The sequence below is a fragment of the Podarcis raffonei genome, chromosome 11 (assembly GCF_027172205.1).
Source record: "Podarcis raffonei isolate rPodRaf1 chromosome 11, rPodRaf1.pri, whole genome shotgun sequence".
Taxonomy (NCBI): Eukaryota; Metazoa; Chordata; class Lepidosauria; order Squamata; family Lacertidae; genus Podarcis; species Podarcis raffonei.
The window spans coordinates 10,459,015-10,471,312 of record NC_070612.1 but is presented as its reverse complement, the minus strand read 5'-3'; the positions used below and the strand labels follow the sequence as shown (position 1 = coordinate 10,471,312).

Sequence of the window (12,298 nt, the reverse complement as noted above, 5' to 3'; positions counted from 1 at the left end):
GGCCTAAGTGATATTACATTTTTGATGTTGGCATCCGTCTGTCTCAAGAGACAGTGGAGTGCAACTCTGGAGGTGAAAGTCAGACTGTTGCGTTTGCAGCAACCAATTACAGTGGTACCTCTGGATGCGAACGGGATCCATTCCGGAGCCCCGTTCGCATCCTGAAGCGAACGTAACACGCGACTGCGCATGCGCGGGTCGCCGCTTCCGCACATGCGCGTGACATCATTTTGAGTGTCTGCGCATGCGTGAGCGGCGAAACCCGGAAGTAACGCGTTCTGTTACTTCTGGGTCGCTGCAGAGCGCGCCCCGAATATGCTTAACCTGAAGCGTATTCATCCTGAGGTATGACTGTAATCTCCCCGGGGTGCAAGCCTGGACAGCATGTATGGAGGTCCGGGGCTTCCCAGATGACAAGACACTCACACACACACCCCAGCCTGGCTGATGTGGTCCAAAGGAAAAGAGTGATACATTTGGCACCAGCTTGGCTGAAGGAGTTGCCAGAAAAAGGTGTGCAAGGCGCCATTCAACCCTCTTAGGGACTCCACTTTGGATTTGTGTAGGGTTTACTCAGTGATTTTTTTTTTCTGGGGGGAACGCAGGGGTACGCATACCCCTAAACATTTTGTGAATCTAATGGGAGAAGTTTTTAAAATTAAAATTAATTTTTTTTAGTTTATTCTCTAGCACGGTGAATCGTCAGTTCCATTGCTACCCCTGATGGCAGCTTCACTTCCTGTCGCTGTGTTTCCTGATTCTCAGATGGAATGACAGTACCCCTAAACATTTTTTTTTAGAAAAAAAGCACCTTAGCCTTTTCTTGAAGAAATCCCACAAGGCAGCGGAGGTACAGGACCAGAGTTTTCTTTCTCCTGGATGAGCTACCTTCCCAGATTGATGAGCCCCACCTGCCGCTCACTTCCCTCTACAAAAACAAATAAAAGGACTCTTCTTTACCTTAGTCAGGCCATTGGTCCATTGAGCTCAGTATTTCCTGAGCGGCTCCAGCCACACAGGCGCCTCCTAGGCCAAGAGGTCTACTTGTGAGTAAGCAGGGCTTGATATTCCTTCACTGCCTGCAGCTGCGGTTTCAGAAGCCAGCACATAGAAGGCCTCCCCCTAGAGCAATGCGATTCCTACGCCTCAGGGCCCTTGGGCCTGGTTCCCGAGTACAAGCCTCCGGCCTGCCTTGCTTGTTGTGCCCTTCGCCTGTGCCACGGACCTTGGACTGCTGCCTTACTCCGCTCCTGGGTCGTGTTTGGGCCTAGGCTGAGTCTCTGGCTGGTTTGGGCACCCGCAGCCCCGCTATCTTTGCTGAGCAGTTTAGGGAAGGCTTTCGTCTTCGCCTCACTGGGGCCCCTGACATGACAGCACCCTCCAGTGCCCATGAAAAGAAGCTGCATGATCCAAGTCCCAAGTTCTCAACAGGATTGCAAGCAGAAGGCCGCGGGTTCAATGCCCAGCATCTCCAGGTAAGCTCTTGCCTCAAATCTTGGAGAGCTGCTGCCGGTCAGTGTAGACCATGGGTAGGCAAACTAAGGCCAGGGGGCCGGATCCTGCCCAATTGCCTTCTAAATCTGGCCCGTGGATGGTCCGGGAATTTATTTTTTTTACATGAGTAGAATGTGTCCTTTTATTTAAAATGCATCTCTGGGTTATTTGTGAGGCCTGCCTGGTGTTTTTACATGAGTAGAATGTGTGCTTTTATTTAAAATGCATCTCTGGGTTATTTGTGAGGCATAGGAATTCGTTCATTCCCCCCCCAAAAAAATATACGGTAGTCCAGTCCCCCACAAAGTCTGAGGGACAGGCCCCCTGCTGGAAAAGTTTGCTGACCCCTGGTGTAAACAATATGGGGCTAGATGGGCCCAACCGTCCGATGGCAGCTTCCTGTGTTTCTGTGTTCCTGCAGGGCCTTTTAAAAGTGTGCTGTTGCTAGTAGATAAAAACAAAATAAATGCCAGTTGGCTTTTTTCAGTAGCCTAGGGTTGCCGTATTCCGAGCAGCAAAAATCCGGACAGAAAAGTTGATGAGCTTTTTTGGCAAAATCACACACACGCAAAATTGATGTTTTTGAGCTGTCTGTAAGGAAAATCAGCAAAAACAACGCTGCCGACCTGGGTTGCCATGCGCCCGGATTTTCCGGGACATTTTGCTGATTTCCGCCAGGACACTGCAGTATTCCAGATATGTCTGGGAAATTCCGGGTGTATGGCCACCCTACAGTAGCCTGATGAGGAATTATGATTTCTGCTGGGCCCCAATTCTGGATTCTTTGACAGAATGTGGTTTTACTTGTCAGAGCACTAAAAAAGAAGCAGCAGCTGGCTGGCAGCCCACCCTGATCTAGAACTCCTTACAACAATCATTTTTGTCTTTTTTTCCTTGTTGCCTCTTGACACGGAGAGTTCCCACTTCCTTAACTCATGCTGATAGTAGTGCCAATAAAACCAGGTCTGGTATTTTAATAGCTGCATTCAATCAAAGCACATTTCTACATGGACATTAAAAAAAAAAGGCATAACAGAGCCACATTTTAAGGCTGAAATGTAGGCACTGGTTCATTTTTATTTTGCTCTGCTTTGCTTGTGATTTCCTAACTGAATTGACTTGTAGGTCAACTTCTGCAAAGTTTGTCTTCAGGGTCAGCTCCATGTTTGAGGGGCATCTGGCCCAAGTGGTCTCTGGTGATTTCGCACGAGACTTTCCTTGTGTTGGTGGTGACAGCAACACACCAAGGGCAACTACCGGTTTTAGTTTTTCATAATCCCCCATTGCGCCTAATGTAGTGTCACTCCAGGGCATCGTGGGAAATTAAAATTGAAGTTCACAGAGCCAGCTTGGAGTACCAAGGGTCAGTGTCAGCATATCGGTGAGTCCTGCAGGAACCCTGGCACCTGCCCTCAGATGCCAAGTAGTTATGCTGAATCTCATACCCCACAAGTGTCCCAGAAAAAAAGGGACATCCCATTTTTCTCTGCAAGAGCATGGCAACCGGTTTGGCTGCTGTGAGATCGCATGATTTCGCACTGAGATCTCACCCTGACAAAATGCGCTTGGGGGGGGGCATCATCTCGCGGGGCATCCCCAAACAATCATTTTTGGGAGCTGTTAGAGCACGGCCCCAATAACAGCACGTTTTCAGACTTTGTGATATTGCATGGGTCACGTGATTTGGGAGCACAGATGGAAAGATGTACATTCCCAGTTTTGGTACTCAATATGTTGGAGGGTATGGGATCTGCTTGTGTTGTTTGGCTAAAGTACGAGCCAAAGGTTATGTTTATCCTAGCTGATAACCCAGTTCAGACATTAATTTCGATATACACAAGACCTAGGCCTGCTCAAACCACACCTTCTCTCTTATTTTCATGGCGTGCCACAATCAAAGACTTCCTGGGTGAATTAACTGTAGTTTTCCATACCACATTATGGATGACTATAGGGGCATTCTTGCTCTATAGCACAACTAAAGCGGGACATTTGTGGCCAAGAAAAATTTGTAGATTATCATAAGCAAGTTATGGGACGCACACTGATTGGGAATGAAGTGGTACGTCTGCCCACAAACCTTTGCAGGCATAAACAAGTACTGAAAGCAGGATCACATATAACTGCCCTGAAACCATCATAAATACACAATAAAAAGGACATCATGGGGGTCCGTCACATGCCTGTTCATCCCCTTGCATATGCATATGCTGGACTTCAGCCACCGTCTTGTAAATGCTTTAAATGCCTCCCTTGATTATTCATTGGGACAGGATTTACAATGCTCCAGCTGTGGGGAGGACTTCTTATATTACTGTATTCATATGGTTAAAATACCAGCATCCCAAGAATACCTTTAAGGACAGAAGTGGACTTTTAGCTTATCTAAAGTCTTTCCTGCTGACACACGTAAAAATAATAACAATAATTCTTAACACTTGCCTTCTCCCTCTTTAGCTGGTTTTGCTAAAGAGTTTTTTTGGAGCAGCTTTGAGTTTAGCCATAAATATAATTTCCAAATCCTGGCTTCGGGTAAGATGATCCGAGACACCATTCCAGCGTCACAAAGATTTTGTTGCCCATCTACAAAGAAACAAACATTTCTTGGAAGGCGACAAGCGGGAGCTCTGTTTGTGTCCGTTCCTCGAGGGCAACCCAGTAATCAGTAAGGCGTTATTTTTAGGAAAATGAGATCCAATGCAGATATCAGTTCCCCTTAAAGCTACTTTTGGGCCTGCACTATTTATCTATTTTGGTGCCACTTCTGATGGCAGCACTTGCAGAGCCCCTCTCAGCTTCCATCAGAAGGACTGGCCCAAATGCCTGCAGAAGAATGATGAGCAACAGTTCGTTTCCAGGCCCAATTCAAGGTGCTCATGTTAGTGTTTAAAGCACGTAATGACTTGGGCTCCAAATATCTGAAAGACCAGCTTCTTCTCTACAGAAGGAACTTTCTTTTTACCAATCTCCTCATTTGGGGAAAGTTTGCTCTTTTGAAGTCAAATGTGGCCATGTTGGGTTTTCTTGGCGATTGGTCATTTGTTTACATGTATGGTTTTCCCAGTAGTGATGTATGGAAGTGAAAGCTGGACCATAAAGAAGGCTGATTGCCGAAGAATTGATGCTTTTGAATTCTGGTGCTGGAGGAGACTCTTGAGAGTCCCATGGACTGCAAGAAGATCAAACCTATCCATTCTTAAGGAAATCAGCCCTGAGTGCTCACTGGAAGGACAGATCCTGAAGCTGGCCACCTCATGAGAAGAGAAGACTCCCTGGAAAAGACCCTGATGTTGGGAAAGATGGAGGGGACAAGGAGAAGGGGACTACAGAGGACGAGATGGTTGGATAGTGTTCTCGAAGCTACCAGCATGAGTTGGACCAAACTGCGGGAGGCAGTGGAAGACAGGAGTGCCTGGCATGCTCTGGTCCATGGGGTCACAAAGAGTCGGACACGACTAAACAACAACAACAACAAAATGTTTAGTTTAATACCACCATGGTCATTGCTCTCATAGTTGGCTTGACAACACCTTCATCTTGCAGCAGGTACTGAGCACCACTCAAGATTAGGTCCAGGGTTACTGCCATGGCTAATTGCTCTTGGGCAGAGTCAAATGGAATATCTAGAAATTGTACCTCTTTGTCATGACTAGAACACATATGTAGCCAGTCTATGTGCAGGAAGCCTTGTCCCCAGAGTCGCTCAGGAATTCCAAGAAACCAACAAATCAGTGCAGTTTTGAAATCAGTGGCTAAGGTCAGTTTTGATCAGGTTCATTCCACCACCTTCTTGATTCAAAATGGTGTCCTGCTATATCCAAACACAGACAAAAAACGGCTCCTAGATCTCAGGAACCATCACAAAAAAATTGCCTTTGATATCTTAATAGGTGTCCAAATGAACGAATAAACACACAACTTTCCAAAATATATAATGCAAGTGGATGTCACTTGGCTGGCAAAAGCTGTAAAATTTTCTTCCATCTGGTAACATGGAAGCTTACCTTTCAGCAGAATCCGCTGAAACACCTATCTTGGAAAGCGTTGCAGCTTCAATTAAAGGCTCCATTTCTTTACATGACCCTGATGCCTATATTCTGAAATTCCACTTGGCAGTATTTTCATTGTGAAGAAACATCTTTCCTTTCTGACGCACCAACTTCCTTGTGAACTGGCTGTTCTCAGTTTGGATGTGTTCGCAGATACAATGGACGTTCCATCATCAGGCCATCCTGAAGTGACTTACAAGAGGCAGGAGGTTCTTTTCAGTGCCAGGAAATGTAACATTATTGTTGTCTCTGAATTGGTGCTCTCGCAAGCTGTTAAATCCTTGGCCCCAAATTAAAAAGAGAGACAGAGAAGTATAGAATTATTTCTTTTCTTCCCGGGCCAGGGGGGAAGGCGGGGGGGAAGAAAATATATCAAAGGAAACGAACACAGTTACACAACCCTTTCTCACCTACTATCAACCCTCATCTCTGTTAGCAAAAATATCATGTTACCTATTTTGTGTCTTTCATTGTGTGGGACCAACAAAAGTACAAACACTGAAATCTGCTATGGTGGATATCAAATGTTCCAAGCCGGATAGGGTAATTTTGTGATCACTGAAAGAAGAAAGTTAGAGCAGAGTGTTCTCTAACTGCTACACAACTGTGTGAGACAATACATTATACTGGGGTGACTCGACACCACAGGACCCTTGCAGACTTCCTTTTTTTGTTGTGCGTTTATGATGATTTGTGCTCATGATGGTATTGGGGCAGTTATATGAGATCTTGCTTTCATTACTGTTGGAGACTGCAGAAGTTTTGATTTGAACATATTTCCAATCAGTGTATTACCCTGAAGTAATGCTGAAAACTTGTAACTTCTTAGGTCTCTATGTGCATCAGTTCCAGTTAATTTTTTTTCCTGCTTCTGCTGCACTGTATTTTGAGAGTGCCCCTGCAAACAACAATAATATGGTGACACGGCGGAAACATCACACAACTAATAATGCAGAATGTTGGACGGGTGGTCTGGTGTAAGTCCATCACTTTTTGCATCAGTTACATGTTGCAGAATGCACCTGCAAAAAACAGAGCAGTTTGGAGAGAGCCAGAATCTCATCAATCACTACGTAAGCAATTTGCAAGCTTTCTACATTCAGGAAAAAACTTTCCCATTAACCAGCCCTTTGATGAACTGCTGTATATTTGTTGAATTGCCTTTTTCCCATATAGCCATCCCAGATGGGGGATCTCTTCTTGTTCCATCAGCTCTGTTCATCATTATACTATCTGTGTGGCATTGCAAAGCTGGTGTTTCTACTCTTGTGGCTATTAAAGCAAAACGGTGCGACACACTGGCTGTTGAAAGTGACCTGAGATGTGGCAAGCACGGCTCATCCATTCTCATATTAATAATAATTGAAGGCGCCTTTTTGAAATTTCATGCGGGTGGTTTTTTTTTGAAAATTTGCATATATATTTTGGAATATGAATGCTTAGATTTACTTTTATTATTAAGCCCAAAATTATTATTTGACGTTAAAAGTATGGGAAGAGTATGGGATTTTTCTGTTAGCTGAAAGGGGGCATGCGTTAGAAAAGACTGAGAAACAACACCCCAGCAGAACAAGTGCACTGGATACTGCCCAATATCTTTTCCCCATGTACACATAAAAAGCATTTTGCGTGTGTACATGAAAAGTTAATGGTGAACGGTTCCAAAACGGAAACCTGACATAAAGGCTGCAGGTCTGTGCAGCTTGTGACTCCTGTTACTCAAGCTGGTGGTGAATCCATACAGTTTATGGATTCTCTAGTGAATAATAATATTAATAATAATTATTATTATTTATACCCCGCCCAACTGGCTGGGGTTCCCCAGCCACTCTGGGCGGCTTCCAACAAAACACTAAAATACAATAACCTATTAAACATTAAAAGCTTCCCTAAACAGGGCCGCCTTCAGATGTCTTCTAAAAGTCTGGTAGTTGTTTTTCTCTTTGACATCTGGTGGGAGGGCGTTCCAAAGGGCGGGCACCACTACCGAGAAGGCCCTCTGCCTGGTTGCCTGTAACTTGGCTTCTCGCAGTGAGGGAACCGCCAGAACTTTTATGCCTGACCCCAATGGATTCCATTTGGCTTCGTGGCTCATAAATGGCGCAAGCTTTCTCTAAAATTCTATTTTGACTTACATCCTGCATCCCCAACCCCATTTGCTACATTGGTTTTCAAAGGGCTTAAACAACCAAGAACGTTTTATCAGGGTACGGTGGCCTTCTGTTAGGGCTAAGTGTGCGACCTCTGTACCACGGATCCAAAAAGGGCTTTGAAGGCCCTGCCCTCTAGCTGGTTGATCACCTGATCGCATGGGCAGTTTGTGCATCCGTAAGCTGCATTGGTCTGATGCTTGGGTACAGGATAGGTGCAAACCAGTTCTGGCTGCAATCCTACATGCACTTACATGGGAGCGGGCCGTGTTGACCTGAGTGAAGCTTACTTCTGAGTAGACGCCGCTGGGATGTCACTGTTAATTGTCCCCTTTGGAAGTGATCAAGCCTTACTGAATCTGAGTTGGAAAGTGATACGGTGCCAAGCGCAGGGGCTCAAGGCAAATGATGACATATTCAAAGCTGTTTGGGGACGGAACTTCCGTTATCCCCGCTCTGTTCCAAGAACATGCCGCTGTTCCAGCAGCAGTCTGGAAGGAGAGGCGCATGTCGCAAATGCCGGGTCTTAGCAGCAGCCCAAAGCGGCTGAGGGTGATGACGGGAATGGGATATAGAGGTTGGCGCAGGCAGATGGGGCCCTGATACATCTCTATAGCAAAAAGGACCGCTCCTCCTCCTCAGCCCTGTGCCTTTTAAATTTAAAACGGGCCCTGCCAAAATGCAATCCGATTTATTTACAGCCGAGACAGAATCTGTGGCCTCTTGACTTCCTAAGAACACGGCTAGAGACCAGGGCATATCGGGAAAGGCCTGGGATTCTGCTCCCTCTTCAGAAGCGAAAAGAAAAGCCCCAGAGGTTCCCCTCCTTCCTCTTTGCAAGTCCTTTGCACTCCCTCCACCGATGACTGATATATAAATGCAACGATATCAAATGGGCTGGTCCCATTTCACAAGCACGCCCCGGCTGCCTTACATCTTGGCCCGAGATCGAATCTCACAAGATACTCTGCAGTGATTTACGGGTGACTCTCAATTTGTCACCGGCTGTTGCAGGAATTAAGGCTGTGTTTTGCATGCTAAAGCCTTGCTTATTTTTCTGTTCTTTCTTAATCTATTTGAATAACACTACCAGGGTGCTGTTTCGTCTGGAGCATTTCCCATTCAAATAGTTATTGCTTCACTTTCTTTGCTCTTTCATGTTGCCACAGATGTGGCAGATCTGTGTTGTTTGCATGTTCCCTGTGTCGTGTTGCAGACCAAGCCATGACACAAGATTTAGGTAACGCAGATTTATGGCTACAGTTTTGTAGACTCCTTTGGGGAAGGGACGCAGTCGTAATCGCTGCAAACGCTTGTTCTTTCTTTCTGCCGGCGCCATTGTTGTCTTTTTCTCCTTGCAACATAATTTTTCATTTCGTTTCTATAACACTTTATATTTTTTAAGAACAAAAATATCAAAGAAGTTTACAAAGCATCAAATAAAACACCCCAAAATAAAACTCTCCCCCCACAACCTCACAATGCCTGTGATAGCAACGTCCCATAGCAGATATAACCTACGGATAGGACTCTGAACTGAAAACAGAGATGTTTTATGTACCTTTGTTATCCATGAAAATCGTTCAATAAAAAGAATTTTTAAAATACAAAATATACATTCAAAGCAACACAAGAGGAAACTAAAATATAATCTTTTGCACAGAACGCATCTGCTGCAGTTGCTGCCGCTGCCAGTGATTCTTAGTGAACAGCCGTGCTCAGGAACACACAGCCATCATCTTCCAGAAAATCAGGTGAGTTGAGTGTGATACTACTTCTTGCTATTCTAATTTTGCCCCAGGAGTGCTTTGGGCCTTCTTGTTGTAAGTAGTAGTTGTAGGGCGGTTGGAAGAGCAGGCTTCTTTTGAGCCCTGGTATTCAAATAGGATGTGGCAGATGCCAGGAGGGCAGTTCTCAAAAGTGTGCCCACTCTTAACACCTGGTCTTTCAATAGCAAATAAGACGTTGTTGACTGTGATGGTCTTCCAGGACTTCAAGAGTCTGCTGACAACAGCTTCACAGTTGTCAAAGGGACATTCCCACATGCCAAAGAAGAACATAGGCTGCCAACTCATATTTTATTCTATAAGCAATGGACACTAGAGTGTTTGGGTTCCCCCCCCCCTACGTAGTCCACTCACAGTTTAGATCTGTTACCAAAAAAATCGCTCCTGAAAAGCTGCTTCTTGAGAAACCCGTATCATTCAGAAAATAAAAGCTCATTGCAGGTTGATTCTGTGCTATCCCGCAGTTTGAGAACAGATGTATGTGGTGCCAGCCATCAGGAGGGTGATTATCCAGACCTGTCCAACTGACACTCTACCAAGACCTGTAATAGGCACTTCCTTCTTCATTTCTCAAGTCAGGAGGAAAATGCATGGATAATTTAATGAAGGGAAGGGTTTTCAGATATGTTGTGAGGTTACCACATCTACCCTTATGAGTGGCATGATCTAGCGTGTTGAGGATGAGCATGGATCATTCCAGATTGAGAGAGACGACATTTTTTATATTACAAATGGGTTTAGTGCGTACACACTTGGATTAGCCTCTTTTGCTCTTCTGCAAGAAAACAGGTGGCCTGTCGCGAAGCTAAGCCAAGAGAGGTCAGTGGCTGGAAGAAGTGAAACCTATACTGCAATAAATGCACGGAGGGTGATGTTCTGCTGGTGATTGTAATAATGAAGGTCACATCCACACTATGCCTTTAAAGCACTATTATATACCACTTCACGAATCGCGACTTCCCCCAAGAATCCTGAAAACTGTATTTTCATCAGAGTGCTGGGAATTGTTAGGAGACCTTGAACAAACTATAGCTTGCAGGATTTGGGGGGCGGGAAGCCATGACTCTTAAAAAGTCTTACAAAAGTGCTTTAAATATAGTGCGGATGTTTGCCAGATTTTTCGATGGGTTTCAGTTATACACAATTTCGCCAACACGCATAGTGACTTGGAACGTAACCCCCGCACAGTGGGGAGCTGCCTGTACTTTTGTGAAACATTTCCCCACAAGACACATGTGCACGAGGACCCCTAGGCGAATTGTTAAGCGAACCCCCGGCCGTTACGGAAGATTATGAGGCATCTCCCAGGATACTCAGTAAATTGACTTGGGAACAAAACAAGCCTTTTGGGTCTGGCCATAACTCTGTGATGGCTCATGTGTTCTGCCTGCAGATGACTGCGTGTTAATTCCCTACCATCTCTTGGGTAGCAGCTAGATAATACTGATCTAAATGGTCCAGTGCTCAGCCAATTAAGCTGCTATGTCATAGTTCCAAACTATATTTCGTGTTATGGGGAGAGATTCTCCAAACAACTCCAGTCTGACTGTGGTACAGTACGAGTTAACACATTCCAGTAAGTCTTAACCTTAAAGGTAAAGGTAAAGGGACCCCTGACCATTAGGTCCTGTCGTTGCTGACTCTGGGGTTGCAGCGCTCATCTCACTTTATTGGCTGAGGGAGCCAGCGTACAGCTTCCGGGTCATGTGGCCAGCATGACTAAGCCACTTCTGGCGAACCAGAGCAGCGCACGGAAACGCCGTTTATCTTCCCGCCGGAGCGGTACCTATTTATCTACTTGCACGTGCTTTCAAACTGCTAGGTTGGCAGGAGCAGGGGCCGAGCAATGGGAGCTCACCCCGTCACGGGGATTCGAACCACCGACCTTCTGATCGGCAAGTCCTAGGCTCTGTGCTTTAACCCACAGTGCCACCCGCATGCCTGGTCTTAACCTTAGGAGGTTTTTTATTTTGTTTTATTAATCATACACTTGAACCACCCTCTCCAGTGGATTGAACCCAGGGGTGGGCAACATGTGGCCCTTGAGATGATGTTGGGACTCCCAACTCCCATCAGCCTCAGCCCGCATGGCCAGTGGTCAGGGATGATGGGCGTTGTAGTTTAGCCAACCCTGATTGAGCCAAACTTCACAACACAAGGTTTAAACCTGTCTGGCCCACAGCGTTAGATTATCCAAACGATAGGGTTGCATCCCACACAGGCAACCTTGGAGTTTTATAAAATGGGATTTGCAATTAGATTATTTTTTTAAAGAATATATATAAATATGAATCTCCTAGAAAGACATTCAGGTAATGCAAAGTTTGCGTATTTGCCCAGTCCAAATCCCATCAAATCCATTTCTTTCTTTTTTTAATAATAATAAAAAAATCGCCCAACAAAATGAAAGTCAGGCTAGTTATAGCTTCTGCTAATAGCTGTCATGGTGACTGGTCCTGTATGCATACTTTGAACAGGTGTAAACAATACTTGTGGTGGTAACCCACTGTGTCAGAAATGGGGCCTGGGCGTTCAACTAAGGGTGTATATTTAAGATCACTTAATTGAACTTCTGCATATTGTCTCTCTGCAGTCTGGTATGACCCCCAAAGTGTTAGGATACTTAAAATACCACTGTGTCCTTCTGAGAATTTGCCTCTTAAGCCAGTCCCATTAGAATTTATTGGATTTTTGTATTTTTATCTGGAAACGATAGGAGGAGACATTGATATATGTCTTTCTGCCATCCGTTTCCCACAAGGACTAAAAAGAAAAAAAGAGAAAAAGGCAGTGTACCTTATTTTATGATCAAGGGGTC

At 45.1% G+C, this 12,298-nt stretch overlaps 1 long non-coding RNA gene across 1 annotated transcript in view; it reads left to right on the top strand.

Moving 5' to 3' along the window:
* The first annotated feature begins 982 nt into the window (after positions 1 to 982).
* Positions 983 to 12,298, top strand: part of LOC128423280 (uncharacterized) — a 48,913-nt gene continuing 37,597 nt past the window's right edge. Inside the window, exons 1-2 of the long non-coding RNA XR_008332711.1 lie at positions 983 to 1,475; positions 9,357 to 9,447. This is a non-coding gene — a long non-coding RNA (uncharacterized LOC128423280). The remainder of the gene's footprint in view (positions 1,476 to 9,356; positions 9,448 to 12,298) is intronic.